The sequence below is a fragment of the Canis lupus genome, chromosome 36 (genome assembly GCF_003254725.2).
Source record: "Canis lupus dingo isolate Sandy chromosome 36, ASM325472v2, whole genome shotgun sequence".
Taxonomy (NCBI): Eukaryota; Metazoa; Chordata; class Mammalia; order Carnivora; family Canidae; genus Canis; species Canis lupus.
The window spans coordinates 4779063-4785933 of NC_064278.1; the positions used below are offsets into that span (position 1 = coordinate 4779063).

The 6871-nt window shown below is 50.4% G+C and overlaps 1 long non-coding RNA gene across 2 annotated transcripts; it reads right to left on the reverse strand.

Moving 5' to 3' along the window:
* Positions 1–1483: 1483 nt before the first annotated feature.
* On the reverse strand, positions 1484–6357 carry LOC118350145 (uncharacterized). 2 transcript variants are annotated; one of them, XR_004803423.2, is made up of 3 exons: positions 6212–6357; positions 3970–4089; positions 1484–3768 (listed from the first exon to the last, which is right to left on the reverse strand). It is a non-coding gene; the product is annotated as an uncharacterized LOC118350145 (long non-coding RNA). The 2 variants fall into 2 exon arrangements; XR_007408628.1 differs by lacking the exon at positions 6212–6357 and adding an exon at positions 4345–4575.
* Positions 6358–6871: the final 514 nt, after the last annotated feature.

Here is a 6871-nt window from a genome sequence, read left to right on the forward strand (position 1 = left end):
GCTTAGAATAATGCCTTCAGGATCCATCCATGTTATTGCAAATGGCGGTATTTCCTACTTTCTCATGGCTGAATAATATTCTGTTGCATACGTGCCACATTTTCTGTAGTCCTTCATCTGTTGACAGGCCCTCAGATTGTTTCCCTGTCTTGGCTATCGTGAATAATGCTGCAGTGAACATGGGAATGCACGTATCCCCTCTAAGATACAGTTTTAATTCCTTTGGACATATACCCAGAAGTGAGATTGCTGGATTATATGGTAGTTCAATTTTTTAACTTTCTGAAGAACCTCCAGACTGTTTTCCATCATGGCTGCAACAATTTACATTCTAACAGTGTGCAAGGGTTCCCTTCTCTCCACATCTTTGCCAACGATATTATCTCTTTTTGATGATAGTCATTCTGGCAGGTGTGAGGTGATACCTTACTTTGGATTGGATTTGCATTTCTCTGATGCTTAGTGATATTGAGCACCTTTCCATATACCTGCTGGCCATTTGTACGTAGACATTATTTTTCCAACATAACTCATGTTGTGTCTCTTCCCTTTTGGAAAGACTAGACTCTCCATCATTGTCAGAATAAAAATCTGCCTCCTTCCTCAGCCTGTAGAGCCCAGTATAGCATGGCTCTCCCCTCCTCTCCCACTGTGCCCTGCTCAGTCCATGCTGCTCTGGCCATACCAGCCTTTGTGGCTCTTCCTTAATAAGCCTGGCTTGTTCCCTCTGCCCAGCGTTCTATACCCAGATCTTCTTCACTCAGCTTCCATTCTCATTTCATTCAGATCTCTATCCAAATGTCACCTCCTAAGAGAGACATTCCCTGACCATCTCATCTAAAGCAGCATTCCACCTCCACATCACTCTATCCTCTTAATCTGCTTTGGTAGTTGTTGTTTTTAATAGCTTTCCTCATTTCCCAATTTTGTATCATTTTATACAATTTACTTGTTTGTTTTCTGTCTCTTACTGGGAAGAAAGGCCTAACAAGGTAGGGGTCTGATCCGTCTTATCCCTACTATGTCCCAGAATATACAATAGTGCTGGCACATAGTAGGTGCTCAATCAATGCTTGGTGAGTCGGTGAGAAAGCGAGTGAAGTTGATCTGTGCATTCAATTTCCCAGTCACACTGGTTGGTTCAGGGATGGGCAGGTGACTACTTAACCTGGTCTGGATAGACTGAATCTGAGTGAATGCCAGGGTGTCAAGCCGTAAGCATACATTTTTCTCTGCTGCCCTGAGTGTTGCCATGGTGAGAGGCTAAGGCCAAAACTGCCAGATGTATCCAGGAACAAGGTCTACCCAGGGGAAGAAAAACCAAGGAGCAAACCTAGTAGTATCCTTAGAGCCCTGAAGGAAGCTATGTCTGAAACCAGAACATTCTATAGACTTTTCAGCCATTGGCCAATATATTTCTTTTTTTTTTTTTTTTTTAAGATTTTATTTATTCATCAGAGACACACAGAGAGAGAGGCAGAGACACAGGCAAAGGGAGAAGCAGGCTCCATGCAGGGAGCTCAATGTGGGACTCAATCTTGGGACCCCAGGATCACGCCCTGGGCCAAAGGCAGGTGCTCAAACACTGAACCACCTGGGTGCCCCCAGCCAGTACATTTCTTAAGCAGCATGTAGTTAATCCTCACACAACACCAGGCACCAAGCACATTTCCCAGATGACAAAATAAGGAAAACACTTGAGTGACTTAGCTAAGGTCACACAGTCAGATGGGGGCTTATCTTCTAACCAAATGCCATGTCAGGTGTTCTCCTCCCCTTTGCCTCAAAGGGCCTTCCTTTCAGGAAGGCAGCAGGCCTACTGGCATGACGGAGCCTAGGCAGGGATAGGGTAGGATTAGCCTCAAAGTGGAACATGCTGCTGTTGTGTTCATGCTGTTTATACAGGGCTTTTCTTCAAAGCACTCCACCTGCTTTTGCAAATAACTATTTCAAAGCTCTTCTGCAGCAAGTCTAGGGGAGACAAGTCAAACAATGGCAACAGATGTTCTGCAGCCTTAGAAGCTAATGAGTGCCCACCCTTATCAGCTGACAGGGTACAGGATTAACAGCACAGGCCTCTGTGATTTGTCTGGTAGAGTAACACAGCACCTCACAGATGTTTAATCCTCATTATCTGTCAGCCCCACCAACAGCATATGGGATAACAAAATTCCTTATGTTAAAGAGCAGCAAATGTGTGGCCCTCGGCCCTTGCAGGCTCCTCTCCCATGAAATCTACTGAGGAGGGCTTTGCTGGATTGTTCTCACAGTTTTAGATGCCTGGCTGGCCCTGCCCCAGGAAGAGCTTTCTCGGAGCGAGGCTCACACTATGTGAATCCCAAGTCCCCCTACCTCATTGGCCTAAGGTCTGTCCAGCAGCTGCCTGCTGACTGCCAGAAAGGCTGTTCTCAGGAAGGAGCCTGCAGGGAAAGAGCTCAGCCATGTGTTTTCACGTAGGCCACAGGCTGCCAAACAGCTTCCAGTGAGGTGCGTGCTGGAGATGGTACCTGGGCTCCCCTGCCAAACCCCCAGGCTCTTAATGAGGGATGGGACCCATGGGAGTTGTTTCCATTCATCGATGGCAGCCTGTTCATCAGCCCACCAGGAACCTCTCTTCAGCCTGTGTTAATGACCTACTGTGGCTCCCACTTTCCCTCGCACTGAGGCTAGTGTGTTCCTTCTCATGGCCAGTCTGCTCTGCTGCTCAGACCTGGGCACACCTCAACCCAGATATTCAAGGAACCCCCACCTAGGTGGGGGCACCCATCTCCTTCAGAGAGATTTGATCCTGCAGAAGGAAGGCTGGGAAACTATGCAGCATGGAGTCCAAATTTAGCTAGTAAAATAAGACTGTTTTCATCTGGACCCAACTATTCCTCAGGCAGTTCTCAGAAAACTAGAATCAGGACAGAGAAATGCCAGTTTTTGTCTGCCTTTGGACAAAACCTGCTAAGCTTACACTAAATGACCATCTGGCTTCATCCCCTCAGGGTCACATGATTTCCATAAATCCTTAGTTTTCCAGCAGAGAAGTACACAGGAATCAGGGAGGGGATTGAGCTCTATCCTCAGAGACTTAGGTTCCATACATCTGGGACAGGATCATTACACGTTTCCCCTCCTCTACACCCCAAAGCCTAAAATTTCATAGACCTAAAGAAAAGATAGAAGGAGACTTGAGAGGTGATCTCACCTGGCAGTGAACCATCAGCTAGTGGGTTTTAGCTAAAGATCAGCAGATGTCACATGTTCAGTGCCAAGTGAAGCAAGGGACTGGCATCTCTCCCACCTTCTTTATTCTCTCCTTCACTGGAGACACATCACGAGACATCAGGAATCACTAGACACGAATCTCCTCATAACTGGTCTCTAGACAATCAGGTTCTTGCCATCTGAGGAACAAAGGCAATACCTGGTATCCAGTGGATACAACTCATGGCCAGAGAGCCAGGCATCTGGCCCCAGGCCAGGACCTCAGCAGGAGCCTGGCAAGTGGCAGCCACCTCAAAGCCAGAGGGACTCAACTCTCCTAAAGGGATGCTTCTGTTAGTCCTGATGGGGACAGGGGCAGAGTGGGTGTCTTTGGGAAGATCCTGGCCATAGTTCAGCAGGAAGCAAGGCGTGCATTTATTCATGGTGAAGATCACATTTCACTTTTGGCTTAGCTGGTCTTCAAGCAAGTGTTGGCCATCTCCACTCTAGCAGGCTGTTTGTGGTAGCTTTCTCTGCAGCTGTACTGGGACACGCGTTGCCATAATGCTGTGTCCACTGTCAACAAGAACAGCAGGCAATAAGTACTGTTCTAATAAACATGTTATTAATTTATTAATCCCCACTATGACTCTGATAGGCGGGTACTAAAATTACCCCACTTTATGGATGACTGAAGCACAGATTGGTTGAGTAACTTGTCTGAGATCACATGGGAAATGGGAGGGGGAGCTGGAAGGTGAACCCGGGTGTTCCGACCTTCAGGGTTGTCCATAGTTTGGATGTGAAGATGGGTACCAGGTGGTCCACAGTTCTGTCCGTGCAACAGTCAGGGGTCCATCCAATCCAGAGGGAAGTGGTGACAAAGGCATCATCTGCCTAATAGGATGATTGGAGTTGTTGTAGTCTGTAGGCTATACAACAGGGTCATGGTTGTTGTAACTAACGTCCTAGATAAGTGATTGGGTGACACAAAACACCATCGGAGTCCAGACAGGTGTGGCTATTTAAGCAAAGAAGGAGCCACAGACTCCTAAAGGACTGGGTGTAGAGGAACTCTAGCTTCTGCTTTCCCCTAGACACCAGTTCCAGTATCAGGAAAGAAAAATCAGAACCAAGCTCCAGAAAGCATACCTTGGTCCATTAGCTTCAGATCCTGTCCAAGACAGCTGTGTGGTCCTAGAGGATCCATAGCTCCCTCCATCGTCTTCCCTCAGCCAGGCATTAGAACCACAGAGGAGAAACCAAACAGAGCCTGCCTCTTATAGCTGTTAGCTGGCATTGTCTGACTGCAATTGATAAGCCACCTACCTTCTCTGCCTGGGTATCTGCCCGTGAGACCCCTCCCCTGCAGACCGTAGTAAGGGGAATTAGCTGAATGCATTGTTAGGAGCCACCCCCCCCCACCCCACCCGGACCCCCCACCCCCCCGCCTTATCCAGAGGGTGAGTGGGAGACGCTGAATGGTTCTGCTGGAACAAAAGAGCAAAGGCTTGGTGGGTGGAGCAAAAGACAGCTAGAAGCAGAGAGAGCAGGGAACCAGAGTTCAAAGATAGTGGGGGCAGAGGCTGCTCCCTTGGATGGCTATGGGGCAGCTGGTAAGAGGGAAGCCTAGCCCATGGGGTGCCACAGAATGGAGGTAGGAGAATAGAAACTTTTTGGGAACCAGAGCAAGGACTTGAGATGGAAATAGGAATCTGAGCAAGGAATCTATAACCTGGGGACAGAACTCCAAGGAAGACTGGGTGCTGGACTGGACAAAGCCATAGTCTATATAACTCTGTGGCTTTAACCATGAATCCACGGGGACTAGCCCTTGGGGGCAACACGTAACTGAACTGGCATTTACTGAGGAAGAAAACCTAAGAGGAAAATGGAAGGCAGCATTTCTGAGACCCCCATCTCAAACGGAGGTGCCCTCGGGATGCTCCTATAACCTGGAGTAGGAATTGGAAGGCCACTCACAGGCAGGGAGATGCAGTACATCTGAGCCTTCGTTGCCTCCCACTAATTTGCTCTTGGTTAATTGCCACCTTTGTCAGTGGCCTCATACTGTTCCTGTAGCTGCCCCAGATGCCACAGTACTGTCCAGTGGAACTTCCTGCAATGATAGAAATGTTTCTTTGTGCTGTCCAATACAGTAGCCACTGGTCACCTGCGACTACTGAACTCTTGAAATGTGGCTAGTACGACTTAAGAGTTGAATTTTCCTTTTAAGTTATTTCTAATTTTAATTTAGCCACATGTGGCTCGTGCCTACCATAATAGATAATGCAGCCCCAGGCCGTAGCTTCCTAAAGGCTGAGACAGGAGTTTCTGCTTCCTCCTCATCCGGCCACGGCCTAGAATCAAGCATGGGCCCTTTGGCGGGCCCTTTGGCAGGCCCTTCGTAAATGAGCCTGACCCACTGACTGAGCGATCCCAGTTTGCACAAAATCATGAATAGACCCGTTCAGCAGAGGTGACATAACTGACCCCTCACTGCTGTGCAGTATAATGGAGAAAAATAGAATTAATCTGGGCACTGAGAGTGAAGTGGGGCTCGCTCCATTCTCTGCAGCAGTGGATTGCTTCATTATCCAGGTCATTATCCAGCCTGTCCCTGCCTGGGTTTGCGTGTGTGCCTGGTAACTGTTGGTGTAAATAAGAATGCCCCGGAGGGGTGGGAGGCTGACCGTCCTCCTCCTCCTGGCCCCTGGCCCTCCTTCTGCATCTTTCTTGCCAGGTCTCCGGCCCACTTGGGCACCTGCTGAGAGCAAGCAGGCTTGAGAAGCGGGGAGCCCACGCCAGAAACCGAGGGGACCGGATAGAGTCTCGCTTGACAGCTCAGAGAACCACCCCACTGTGCCCGGCGACCCCACACCCCCAGGCTGACTCTCCCGGCCGGCCGGCGAACGAGGCCCTTCCTTCCCTCCGGCCGGGGCGTTTCCACGGGTGCCCCTCTCTCTCCTGGGGGAAGAGCCACAGCTGAGGCTCCGGGGCCCTCGCGTTGATGCCGAACCTTTCTTCTACGGTCCTCAAGACGATCGGAGCTCTCTCGTCTTTACGTTGGACCCAAGCGTTTAGCTTTGGGGGTGATCTTTCAGCTGCGGTGGGGTGACTTAGCTATAAAAGCCCCCCGTTGTCCTGTGAGCCTTGAAGCTTCGTTTGCACACGAAAGCTCTTCTCAGAGCCTTTATCACGGTGCGTGCGCCACCTAGAGGCCACGGCCTCAAATCCCGCCGCCCTTCCCGCCGCCAACCTGTTGGCTCTCCTCCTTTCTCTCTCATTTTTCCACACGGAGCCGAGCGGAGCGGAGCGAAAGGCCTCAGAAAACCTGCCCTTGCGGAGTAGGCCCCAGCCCGCCTCCCCCTCCTCAGGACTGGCTTGCCGTGACCCCGCGCGCCCTCACAGAGCTCCGGGCCTGAGAGCGGCCTGCACAGCCTGACCCTCCCAGTACTCAGCCTCTGTCAAAGGCATAGAACTTTTCGGGTTGTCTTAAGACTTAAGGGAGATGCTTGAGCGAGACCAGAGGAGACCGCATGCCTGTGTCCCCAACCCCAGAAGCGCTCTTGCGCTGCCGCCTGGCTGGGTTCTTCTGTGGGGGCCCAGGGGCCGGGACTGGAGATCCCCCGCATCTCACCCTTCCTCCCGTGACTGCATCGGGGCGCACAGCCTCACG